This window comes from Rhinolophus sinicus, chromosome 3, assembly GCF_057876585.1.
Source record: "Rhinolophus sinicus isolate RSI-liver-muscle chromosome 3, RSI-T2T, whole genome shotgun sequence".
NCBI classification, from domain to species: domain Eukaryota; kingdom Metazoa; phylum Chordata; class Mammalia; order Chiroptera; family Rhinolophidae; genus Rhinolophus; species Rhinolophus sinicus.
The window spans coordinates 95,338,613-95,352,112 of record NC_142503.1 but is presented as its reverse complement, the minus strand read 5'-3'; the positions used below and the strand labels follow the sequence as shown (position 1 = coordinate 95,352,112).

At 42.5% G+C, this 13,500-nt stretch overlaps 1 pseudogene; it reads left to right on the top strand.

The window, feature by feature from the left end:
* Window positions 1-12,023: 12,023 nt before the first annotated feature.
* Window positions 12,024-12,433, top strand: LOC141570390 (translationally-controlled tumor protein-like; annotated as a pseudogene).
* The last annotated feature ends 1,067 nt before the right edge of the window (window positions 12,434-13,500 follow it).

Sequence of the window (13,500 nt, the reverse complement as noted above, 5' to 3'; positions counted from 1 at the left end):
GCTTGTTGCACAGCCATTCACATGTTTCTTTGTATGAGCGATATAATAACCGGCTTTCAAAAGGACAGACAGCATAATGAATGGATTGTAAAACATGCTCATAAAAACAGTAGAGTGTGTCTAGAAGTGTGTGTTATCTGCTTTTGATTTACTGTGTACCCTGTTTAGCATTTTCACATCATTTGCAAGTTTTCTATTAAAAATAAGCATTTAATGGGCATGCAATTAATTTTAATTTTTCTTTTTTCCCCCCAAGGTGATAAAAAAGTGTGTGTGTGGGGGGGGGGGGGCATTTTACAGTCCTGACAGAACATTGATATTATAGCCATAGAGTTCATTACAGGGTAATTAATGTATGTTAAGTATCTTGTAAATATTATGTGGTAATAGCTCTAAATAAATACACACTACAGTTGGAAAGATGTGCTCCACCCCTGCCACAGGGAACGAGATGTTCCTAATTAATGCCTGTAGAAGAGGAGTCTGTGTCACCTTGGATAGTCTTGGGAAAGTGCAGCTTTAGTTTATGGAAGGCAGCCGTGAATGGTTAATTACGGAAACGTGACATTACCGGCGCCTATTCCACCTGGGCTAAGTGAGTTGGACAGGACCACCTGGCTCACTCTCCTCCTCAGAAGCCTTTGTTAGAAAACAGGCTGCACGGCTATCGTTGTACTGCTGGGAGCCACTCTAACCCCCAGAAGCAAAGCTCTCTGGGCGGACCCGCTGGCCAGTGCTCGATCATCATCGTGGACTCTTTACTGAGCTCTTTAAAAATGCAGGGCCTGGAGCTCTGTCTGCTGAGCAAGAGGCACTGCTGTTGATAGCACTTATCCGTGTGGGTTTAAATTGTATTTCCGGTTTGACCTTCTGCTTGCTGTACAGATAGTCTCTCTACCAAGTGGTGGTGTGTGGAGCTTGAGGTCTCCTCTTAGCCCTTGGCTGCAGTCATCACTGTCGGGACCCTGGGTGTCCCCATGGCCATTTTCCCAGAGACCTTCTGAAAGCCTCTTGCTTCTCTGACTCCATTTATTTTTTCAAGTCAGCTGGGCTCAGGCTAATGTCATGGATCAAGGGCATGACATCAGGAGAGTTCTAGGGGTAAACGTTTAAACATAAATCCATTCTCGTTCATACCTAACCACTTCTGCACAGTACACAGTGACTCTCCCTATTTCCAAATGTGTTCACCTCTCAGCTTGTCCAGTTATGACTTCTATGTTCTTCAGGGACATCAGCCTTGGGAGATCAGGCTTTCAGTATGGAGTGGGTTTTCAAATGCCCTGGCCAACCCTTCCTCTCCTAACTCTTAATCAATAACTCCCCTAAATGTCTCATCTGGTATTTGGAAATCCTAAAGAAGGAAACCAAGCCTTAACACCCTCAACAAGAGAGGTGGTTTCAAATGCAAACTTCTGGAGTTGAGATTAACACTTACATAAATGCAGATATGTAACAGATCCTTTAGTCAGATTTTAACAGTAATGAGATCCTGAAGGCTTGAGATTCTGGGAAGACTGCTGGTATGGCTGAAGGGACCAAAGACAAACTGGACCCACTTCAAGTTGAGGAAGTCCAAGTACTACAGCATCACGGACATGGATATTCACTTTGCTGACAATGGCAGCAAGAAATTGTGGTGAATTTCCTGAATATCAGTATCAATAGACAACCAAATGAGGATATTGAGCTCATGGTATAAATTGTAGGCAGGGACCACTAAAAACCTGGGCAGAAGGATTGGGCAAGGAGATAATCCTTGTAAAGTACTTAGGGCAGATCTTGACAAAAGTGAACATTCAACACATATTGGTATTGTCATGATTAAGGAATGTACCCTCTTCTTCCAGCAGGGTAATGATACCAGAGCAAGTCACACCTCTTGCTCTGATGGGCACATATAGGGAACTTAATGAAGACAGGCAAGGGAAGGTATTTTGAGTACTGTTAAAGAAAAAAGATTCTGACAATAGTTTAAAGTGACAAGGAAGACTTTATTTAAAATTATTTCAATGAGGAGAAAGATTGAATTCGACTGCAAATACAACAGGGACAATGGGGATGTATAGACAACAGAATGGGTGAGGGAGCAGACAGAAAATTACTGAGAGGAATTTGCTTAGGTATCAAGGGCTGGGGACGGTGGGGAGGAGAACTTGATTAGAGATCAAGGGTGGAGGAAGAGGAACGTGATTGGATATCAAGGGTGGGAGATGCCCAAAAAACTGGCTGAGCAGAACTCTTTACTAAAACTGGGCTCAACAGGCCAAGGGTTACGCCTGGTCAAGAAGAGGGCTTCAGGGAACCTGACTAAAGTTTGTCAATTGCTCCTCTTGTTGGAGAACGTAAGAGTCATTGTTCTTTCCTCTAGACAATGTAAGTCCATTTCTTATTCAGTCATCCTTTGTGTATTAAGGACCAGGTGAACCACCTGCTGAAATTGGGTAACAGAGCATATTTTCTGGAGGGCGTGTGAGCCATCAGACATGTAAAGAGTACCTATTTCTTGGAAGATACTTAGTTCTACTTTGTGAAGACAGGAGTTGGCTCTCAGCAGAACAATGGATTTACATCAGAAAAAAGAATGTATTAGTTAGGATTCAACCAGAGAAAAATAACAAGTAGGAAAGATATTTATGTATGTATGTATGTATGTATGTATTTCAAAGAATTGACTTGGCTAAGTCCAAAACCCACTGGGCGTGCCGTCAAGAAGTGAAGATCCTGAACAGGCGGAAGCCACTGTTCACAGGAGGAATGTTTCCTCTCCTTGGGAAAGCCCAGACCCAGACCCAGACTGTACCATCCTGTAAAGTTAGAGGCAAATTTGTAGAAATTGGTAAGGTGTGATGGTTTTTCTTTTTCTGCTTGGTAAATAAGATAACTTCACCAGTTTAATTGTCCAGTAGTACATCGACTAGATTGGTACCTAACTTGACAGTCTTCCTTTAGCCTTATTTTCCCCATGGATTGTTATAAATCCAAGTTTCTCATATTCCGTAAAATCAGTCCTGTCATTCTGCTGGTTTTCTCAGTAAAGAGTTAAGTAAACTCTGACATGTATTCATTATCTTTTGTACAAAAGTTATGTTTTTAACGATTTGAGAATTATGCTCAAATCGGAAGGGAGGTGAAGGTAGGGATGGGGTTGTTTGGGTAGGAATGACACCGGGAAGAGAGAGAATGGAGTAGGTGGTTGGGTAGAAGGGATACATTTCAATCAAAGGGAGACAGAGCAGGTGTTGTCGGCTGGCTGGAAACAGACCCTGGATGTGGTAATTCAGAAGAAAAGAATAGGGCCTGTTAAGAGTCTGTGTTTGCTGAATTAACCAGCAGCGATTTTCAATAAAAATGCCTTTCTTACCAATTCAGAAACCTAAGAGAGAGAGAGAAAGAGAGAGAAACTTCTCACACTATTTATGTTAAACCAAATAGTGGAACTTCCACGCTGGTAGAATGACAGTGGTGTAATTGAAGGGCAAAGACAGGAGATACTCAGGACTATCTAATGTAAGGCCTGTTTTCAGTCTGTAAAATTCCCAGTAGTTGTTCCTTTGCCTTTAGACTTTGACAAACTTGATTAAAAGCATGGTAGTATTAACCATTTACAGCCAAATCCTACCTGTTTTTTGTCATGTAAACTAATCCCATATTAGGACAAGTGTTTTTGTCGTAGTGGTGATGATGGTGGTAAAATACACAGAACAAACTGTACTCTTGTAACCATTTGAAAGTATACAATTCAATGGCATTAAGCACACTCACAATGTTGTACAAGGATTGTCTCTAACTAGTTCCAAAACATGTTCACTACCAGAAGGAAACCCTTTACCCATTAAGGAGTCACTCTCCATTTCTCCCTTCCCCCACCTCTTAGAAACAACTAATTTGTTTTCTGTCTCTATGTGTTGTAAACTGCTTTTTTGTACCCCGTCCCCCCAAAAAAAATCATATGTTGAAATCCTAACCTCCAATGGAATAGAATTAGGAGGTGAGGCCCTTTGGGATGTAATTAAGCTTAGATGAGATCATGAAGGTGAGGTGAGAAGTCAGCTATCTACAAGCCAGGATGTGGGTTCTCACCAGACGCTGAATTTGCTGGCACCTTGATCTTGGATTCCCCAGCCTCCAGAACTGTGAGACATGAGTGTGTGTTGTTTAAGCTGCCCACTCTATGATATTCTTTATAGCAGCCTGAGCTGACTAAGACACTATGGATTTGCCTCTTCTGGGTATTTCACATAAATATGTGGCCTCTTGTGTAACATGGTTGTTTTTGATGGAAGGACATGTAAGAGCTGGAGAGTCAGAATCCATGATGGAGGAAGAGCAAAGAGTGAGTGAGTTGGGAGAATGCACTGCGGTCAGAGGCAGCTTGCAGGGCTCCTCCATAGGTCAGAAAGGAGAGGCATGGTGGGGAAAGCCCACTGGTCCACCTCCATTCCTGATTTCCAAAGTGAGACCAAAATGTCTAGCGTGAACGTCTTACGCTGCAGGTGTGATTTGTATGAATAATACAAAATAAAAGTCATCACAGTCTGAGTCCACTGAGATGGCATCATTCAGTGATATGGGCAGGTACCTGCCAGGGTGGGTCTGCACCCAGGTTCTGTGCTGAAGACAGGAGGCTTGTGAGGACTACTTGGCACCACTTTCTTCCACACAGATCTCTTTTCCCTTTCTCTGGCTTGCATAAAGAAAGCCTCCATTCCACAGTGTACATTTGCATCCCCCTTCTCCTCAAAGGGTTTGCCACAATTGAATTTGCCAGGCAATCTGAAGCCCTGCTGATTCCCCACAATTCAGGCAAAGCACATGGGAGCCCTTTCAAGAGCCAGGCACGCTACAGTCAAGCCACTCCACGCACAGGTCTCTAATAGTACAGTAATCAGTGGTAATCACCCATACAGTTTATGTACAGAAGGGCCTAATAAGATCCATGCCTCTGTGGTGAATACATTTTCATTTATAGGACTAAATGCAGCATACATTACCTGTTTAATTAAAAACAAAATTCTCCAGCCAACAATTTGCTCCCTCTCCTGGGTGCATGCTACATACATTACTGATGTTTCCTTTAAATCTACTGATTACATATTCCTCAGGAAACATGTCGTTGTGTGTGACTGCCTACCATTTGTGAAGGTAAACTTTTGCTCCTGGTTTCACTTTGTTGAGAAATCAGGGCCCCTGCATGTTATGTGTATGCAAATGTGTGACACAGGTTCTGATATATAGACTGGTGATGGCCCCTTGGAAGTGCACTGTGTGAACAGAGGATGCCAGAGGGCAGAGCCTGCCAGGTCAAGCCAGGGGAACAGTCACTGGCAGCTCACTATTTGTAGGAGCCTTTTAGTAACTCTTGCTTCATTATCTGGTTCCTTTCTCTTTAGCCCTATCCTGGCAGCCAGCTGCCAATGCTGTTAAGTTTGGAAGGGTTCTCTCATTTAAGGAAAACGGGTCTCTCAAGTAAATGGGTGACCTGCTGTCAATCTTGCTGGGCTCCACACATGTGGGAAGATGGACTGGGGTTGAAGAGACTAAACTGGAAGCAGGTCGGATGGAGAAGTTGGCATTATCAGATGTCACTAGGCCTTGAAGACACCCACGTAAGTTTCTCCATGTCAGTGTTTTCAGGTGCACTGTGTTTCTGATCTTGAATGCTCTCATTTCACAAATGCTAGCATTCATTTATTTAGGTTATGAGGATGAGCAGGATGACGACTTCTACCTTCAAGGAGCTCACGCGAGGTGCTTGGGTGGGGGGAAAGACGAAAGGGAATAGTCAAGTAATTTAGTGCATTTTCTACAAGCAAAATGGAAGCTAATTTAAAAGAATGATTACATTGCAAGACAATAAAGTTAATGCAGGATGGAACATAAGGGTAAAGTCAGGTGAGGGACATGAAACGGAGGAAGGAACGGTGAGAAATAGGAATATGGACTTTGGAATCAGACAGGCCAATATTTAAATCTAAGCTTTACTGCCTTTTTCTCTTTTTTCTTTTTTAGTGAGGTGACATTGGTTAGTAAAATTATATAGTTTTCAAGTACACATTTCTATAACACATCACCATATATTTGACTCCCTTTTCCCTCTTCCACCATCTTCCCCACCCCTCCCCACACTCTGGTAACCACTAAACTGTTGTCTGTGTCGATGTGTTTTTGTTTCTTTGTCGTGTTCCTTTGTTGCCTTCAGTTTTATATCCCACATATGAGTGAAGTCATATGGTTCTTGACTTTTTCTGTCTGACTTATTTCACTTAGCGTGATAATCTCAAGATCCATCCATTTTGTTGCAAATGGCACTATTTCATCTTTTCTTATGGCCAAGTAGTATTCCATTGTTTCTGTTTGCTTCTACACATATAAACTGGGAGCAACAAGTCTGTGGCAGCATAATATTTTGAAGTACTAAGTGAAGGGTGTCCCCTGGCCTTCCTCCTGCCCTACCCACCTCCCACCACCACCATCGAACTTACATTTTCCTGGACTCCTGCTCCTTCCCCACTTAGTGCCCAGGAAAGAGTTAATATAGAAGGCCTAACTGCTATGCTCTGCTTAAGGCTCGTCCTCGGCTGTCATCTGGTGACTTGGATTTGGGGAGGTTCCCACCACTCTAACTGAAGAGTGGTTCACTGTTCCTGCACTGATTGTACAAACAATGTGGTTTATGCTGAATGTCTGCTCTCTGTCTGGGAGTCTGGGATTGTGGAATGTTTGAGGCAGAAAATGCCTATATGACCAATCCCCAAAACACTTTGAGCATTGAGTCCCTAAAGAGCTACTCTGGTAGATAACACTTCACGTGTTGTCCCAACATGTTGTTACAGGGGTTAAGCACATCCTGTGTGACTCTAGTGGGACAGAACCATTGGAAGTTGGCTCCTGATTTCCTTGGGCTTTGTCCCATTCACCTTTTTGTGTTGTATGTATCCTTTCATTATAATAAATCGTAGCCATAAGTATGACTATACGCTGAGTACTATCAGTATTCTTAGCAAATCACTGAGCCTGGAGATGGTCTTGGAGAACCCCCCACCCCACCCCCACAGAGTCAGCTAGAATATCCTTCTTATTTCCTCTGAGAAGGGATGTCACAGCAAATATCAACAGTCAATTATTGGCTTTTGAATCTCAAAAGCCCAGGCTGGGAGGACCAGATGCATCAAATGATGAGTATTCATGGTCAGACTCTCCCTCTCCTCCAAATAAAGCCTGAAATATCCTGCTAGGAAGAGGGCAGAGAAGGACAGAAGGGAAGAGGAGACAGAGATTAGAGTCCTTGAGATCGATCCCCATGCCTGCCCTCTCTCTAGTTGAGCTTTTCGTGGCAGGCAATGAAAAAACATGTACAGATCAGGGAGACTGGAAACAAAGGGACCTGACCCACCCTTGGTAAACCCTGAGGAGATGCCAAGATCAAAGGTAGACTTGGGAGAACGGGAGCTTATGCACACTGGCTTGACACAGGCTTGTGTGTGGGTCGGTGACTGAAGATAACACAGAAATGAAGACTCCTTAATGGGATACCACTGGGGACAGATGAAATCACACAGGAGCAGAGGCCCCACCCCCATCCCAGGCTGTCTGCTAAGCTTTGGTACCAACTAAGCCCCTCACAATGGAGACACAGTCCTGGGGAAGCAGAGAAGACATAGTAACAAGGAATGTGTCTGGTGTGCAGCTGAGTTTGTAACCTGCAATTTCTCACTACTAAAACACTTAACTGAGTGGGTTATTTTAAATATTACACAAGCCTAAATTACTTAACACGAAGTCTGATGCATTGTAAATACTCGACAAATGTTTGTCATTATTATTATAATGTTAAAGAAAGGATTCAATAAACTTCAGCTAAGATAGCTGTTATAACAGTGAGGTCAAACTACACTGTTACCTACTTTTCCAGGTTGGGGACCTAAACCAAGATCCTTCTGCCCTGTGCCTTTTTCGCCAGTAGAATGAGACTGAGTTTGGTAAAGCAAAGCAGAAACTTTATTCTTTGATCAAAGAATTGAGAAGCATGAGCTCATGCTCTAAACACACCTTCTCCCCAACTGGAAAGGAGCTTTCTATATTTACACGCCATGGTGTGGAGTGATTAAATTCTTCGAGGCATGCACAATTATTCTTCTGTTGCACCTGGCCCTTTTGTGCACAGCCCATTTTGCACACGGCACATTTTGCGTCTGGTGCCACATCTCCGTCTTGGTTTTTGTGCTCGGCACCTTGGTCTTGGAGCTTGGCCGTCCTCATGGTGCAGTCTGGAATCCTATTCAATTCCTGTGAACAAGCGTAGCTTGTGACATGGGCTAAGTATTGAGAAACGTTAGGGTCTTTTAGAAGAAAGCCCGGTGACAATAGACTGTGCACATGTGCTACAATGGCTCTCAGTGTTCTCGGCAGCCCATGGGAAGGAGAACCTGATCGGCTTCAGCAGTCACAGGGTTCATTAACAAGTTGCAAGGTCAAAGCTGTTCCTGACGGATGAAAGACGTTTCCCCCAAGCGTCCTTGTGAAAATAGCCCTGTTCAAAAATACAACTTCTTATGAACATGTTTCATAATATAGGAAACTCTTCATTGTGTCAGTTGCAAGTTCCCCTTGTAAGGTTCTCATTGTCAGTTGTAAGGCTCACCAGTCCTACACAGAGCAAAATTCATATCACTGATCTGGGGATTCGGGGTGTGAGTGGATGGCAGAAAAGCAAGCTAGCAATTACCACTCCCATGGTGAGCTCTGCAGTAAAATTATGTTGAGGGCTATGGGAGAACAAAATGGGGTATCTAGCCCAGGCTGGGAGAGAGAGAGTTAGAGAAGCTTCCTGGAGAGGGTAACTAAGTGGTGAAAGGTAAACGGGGATCACCCATGTAGGTAATTCACAGGAGTGGGGGGAATGGGAAGCAGAGCAGTTGCTGAAGAGGTCGCCATTCACTTACTGAATAAACATCTGCTGTGTGTCAGGCTGGTTTCTAGAGATCCAGAGGTGAACAAGAAAATTCAATCTCAAGTATGTCCAAATAAAAGGAGCGAGTTTGTCCTGCTCCCAATTGTGGGAGAGGCAGCCCTTTGGGGTTGAAAGACAGGCAGAGAGGTGGTGGGAAACAGGATCCAGATCACAAAAGGCCCTGAGTGCTGGACTAAGGAGTTTGATAAAGGAGGGTCACTGGAAGAGGGTGATCACATGGGAATTTTTAAAAATTTCACTTTCACGTCTGTGTATAGAATGACTTCAGGGGGGGATAGGATTGAAATTAGTGAACAGTTAGAGGGTTTGAAGAATGGAGGAGCTCGTCAGTGAGAAGGGGTCATATTACAATCAACATTAAATCTACCGTTTTGACTGCTGCATGGATGCATGGATGGAGTTGCTATTGATAAAGATGGGGGCATAGGATCTGGTTTGGGGGAAAGATGACGAGTTCAGCATTTACTATATTGAGTTCCAGGTATCTCTGGGTGTGGTGAGATCATCATATGGTCTGGAGATCAGGGGAGTCAGTTCAAACTGGGAGATATAGCAGTGGAAGCATTCAGAGCATATCTGCAGGGTGAGCATTACCAAATGCTTAAGAGCGGCAAGGTCTCTGAACACACAGTGCCTAAGAATGATCTTTGTTCTATCACGTACTTGAGTCATGGCCTTGGGCAAGATATTAACCTCTCTGTGCTTCAGTTTTCTCATCTATAAAATGAGATATTGATGGTAAATACATAATTCTCAGGTTGAGGAGTATATGAGTTAATGCATATAAAGCTCCCAGAACAGTCAGTCCCTCACATATCTCTGGGTTAGCAAAAGAAAGAGAAGAGAAAAAGATCAGATATGGAACCCTGGGAGTATCTTGATCCCTAGCACATGGGTGAAGGAAAGGACAACCTGGATTGTGAGCAAGTGGTCATCGAAGTGCTGATGACAAGCTGAGACAGGCTGTCAGAGAAGCTAAGGGGTGAGAGAGTGATACCGTGTTTCCCCAAAAATAAGACCTAACTGGAAAAGAAGCCCTAGCATGATTTTTCAGGAGGACATCCCCGGAACATAAGCCCTAATGCGTCTTTTGGAGCAAAACTTAATATAAGACCCAGTCTTATTTTCAGGGAAACACAGTAAGAAAATAAAGGAATCAAAACCAGATTCTAGTGTCTTGGGTTCAATAAGTGAAGAACTGAATAGCACATACTCATTTATTGATTGGGCAAATATTTATTAACATCGAAGATGTTGGCACTGGCCAAATAGACAAAAGTCCCACCCCTCATGGAGTTTGTCTTCTCATCAGAGGATGCAAATGACGGAATAGAAAAGTGAATTGCATGGTGTGTTAGAAGCTGATGAGTGCTATGGAGACAAACGAATCAGGAGAGGGGGTGAGAGCGCCCAGGAGTGAAGCAGAGTGCTGTTTTGAATTGGAGCAGGTTGGGATTATAAATTGAGGGATTAGGAAAGGTCTTGCTGAAAAGGTGGCATCTGAGCTGACTACTAGTGACCTTAGCTTGTAGGGGTTTCGAGTAAATAAGAGAAAGAAATGAAAGCAGAAAGTATAAAGTGCTATTTCAAAAACTGGACTCTAGAGAAAGAAGGAGTGAGATTGGACTGGAGAGAAACTCAAGGTCAAAGGAGAATTTGTATTTCAGCATGAAAAGACTTCAGCACATTTATTAAAAACCCCATTTTAGAGAGAATAGGGAGATGAGATGATTTGCTCAAATGTCCATTGAGCTAGGAAGTGAGAGAGCCAGAATTCGCCAGGTAGGTAGGATACTACAGCCTGCTACAGTCAAGTGCAGACGTCTGTTACACACAACCACACCTGTCAATGTCTAAAATGCATTGCTTTTAACCTCAGCTGAGTTGTGAATATCACCCCACAACTTTCTCAATGTCTGTTCAGCTACCTCTCTCGTTCCCCACAGTGGATACTCCGTATCTCTTTCTTCAAAACCAGTTGCAGGGCTGTTGGAGCACATGAATACTTGTACAGGGTTAAGGATTAGAATATATTGTCAAGAGACGGTTTAAAGTAAAGGCTCCTTGAGTTTGGGCAGGATAGAGACAGGAGCACAGACATAAGCATACAGAGGCAGTCCAGATGTTACTTGCAGTCAAGCTGGTGAAGCGTCTTAGAGGGGATGCTATCAAATCGGACCAGGAAGCATAGGTAGAACATCACTGGAAGGTGATTGGGTAGCTCTCTGCACTGGAGGGGAAGTTGTAAGCAATGGTGCAAAGTTACTAAACCCTAAACTGTACTAAAATTGTGTATAAAGCTCTTTCAGTTGCTCATATTCTATTTAAATTTCTGTAAAGCTTTTTTCCATTCATCGTTTTGCTACACCTCCATCTTTAGTTTCTTTTTCCCCTTGTCTGAGACCTGCACCATGTCTCCTACCTCTCCCTCAGCCCGTATCTTTAAATGTGAGGGGATTTCTACTTCCTCCTTCCAGCTTCAATCAGAATCAGTAAGAAGTGCCCCCAGAACTCCATTGAAATGGATGGTACAAGTTCATCTCTACATTTGTCTTCTGTATCACATATTCAGATATAATTTCATTTGGACTTCATCTAAATACATCTTCCTTTATCCTAACAGGAAAGTACTGAAAAAAACAAAACAAAACAAAAACAAAAACAAACAAATAAAAAAAACAACCATTAGCTTAACCTAAAAGGGCAGATATAGAATTTGATTTTTATTTTCTGACTTTGTTATAAATTTGTTGTAAATTAAAACAAGGAAAGTAAAGCAAAAATAAGTAAATGGGGCTATATCAAACTAAAAAGCGTCTGTACAGCAAAAGAAACCATCGACAACTGAAAGAGGCAACCCTTTCTTCTGCCCACTCCTCCCTCCGCCTGAGGACCTAGCACTGCTCTGACTGCGTCTGCTCACTCCCAGCTCCTGCTAAGCCAACGCCACTATTGTCTCCTTCCAGCCACCATTGTGATCATCTGCCAGGACTGCATCAGCCATCATGAGATGTTCTCTGACGAGCTGTGTCTGGAGGGGGAGTGGAAAATGGTCTGTAGAACAGAGGGTAACATTGATGACTCCCTCATTGTTGGAAATACCTACGCTGAAGGCCCCAAGGGTAAAGGTACCAAAAACACAGTAATCACTGGTGTTGGTATTTTCATGAACCATCATTTGCAGAAGCCAGCTTCACAAAAGAAGCCTGCAAGAAGTGCATCAAAGATTACATGAAATCAAAGGGAAACCTGAAGAACAGAGACCAGAAAGAGTAACACCTTTTATGACAGGGCGCAGAACAAATCAAGTACATCCCTGCTAATTTCAAAAACTGCCAGTTCTTTATCGGTGAAAACATGAATCCAGATGGCACGGTTGCTCTGCTGGACGACTGTGAGGATGGTGTGACCCTATGAATAATTTTCTTTAAGGATGGTTTCAAACTGGAAAAGTGTTAACAGAGTTGGCCATTGGGATCCATCACCTGTCTTCATCCTAACTGGTTGCTACTTTTCTTCCACACACCCGGTCTAGGACAAATGAGACTGTTGTTACCTTGAAATCTTCATTTATGTTGACCTGGAATTATTTGGAGCAGAGGCATTATTTTTAAGAAAATCATGTCATGTAGATTGTCTAAAAATAAAATTCATTTAAACTCATTTGAGAGAATGCCTCTTAGTTTAATACATATTTAAGTCCATCCTGTGTAGACTTCCTGGAGAAGCTAGAGCCTGGTTGTAGTCCACTACTACAAAGCGTAAGACTGACTTCAGGTAACTTCTACAGTGAAAACTACTTCTGGGACTGGAATATAAAAAAACAGGATCAAAAGTCTTAATTTAGAGTTGAAGTAAAGGGAAAGACCATGCTCACAGCCAACAAGTGGATTCCTTAGACATTTCATCACCTGCAAATGGAAGTAGTTAACTCTGGAAAAGATTACCAAAAAATAAAAATAAAAAGAGACTGATACAAGTAGAAGAATAAGAGAGAGAGAGAGAGAGAGAGAGAGAGAGAGAGAGAGAAAGAGGCAACCAACTGAATGAGAGAAGATATTTGCAAACAACACCTCTGATAAGGGATTAATATCCAAAATACATAAAGAACTCATACAACTCAACAACAACAAAAAACAAACTATCCAATTAAAAAATGGGCAGAGGACCTGAACAGACACTTTTCCCAAGAAGACATACAAATGGCCAACAGATATATGAAAAAATGCTCAACTTCACTAGCAATTAGGGAAATGAAAATCAAAACCATAATGAGATACCACCTATCACGTGTTAGAATGTCTATTATCAACAACACAAGTAATAACAAGTGTTGGAAAAGTTGTGGAGAAAAAGGAACCTTCATACACTGCTGGTGGGAATGTAAATTGGTACAGCCACTATGGAAAATAGTATGGAGTTGTCTCAAAAAATTAAGAATAGAATTCTCATACAACCCAGCAATCCCTCTCCTGGGTATCTACCCAAAAAATTGGAAAACATTTATCTGTAAAGATATGCCGTGT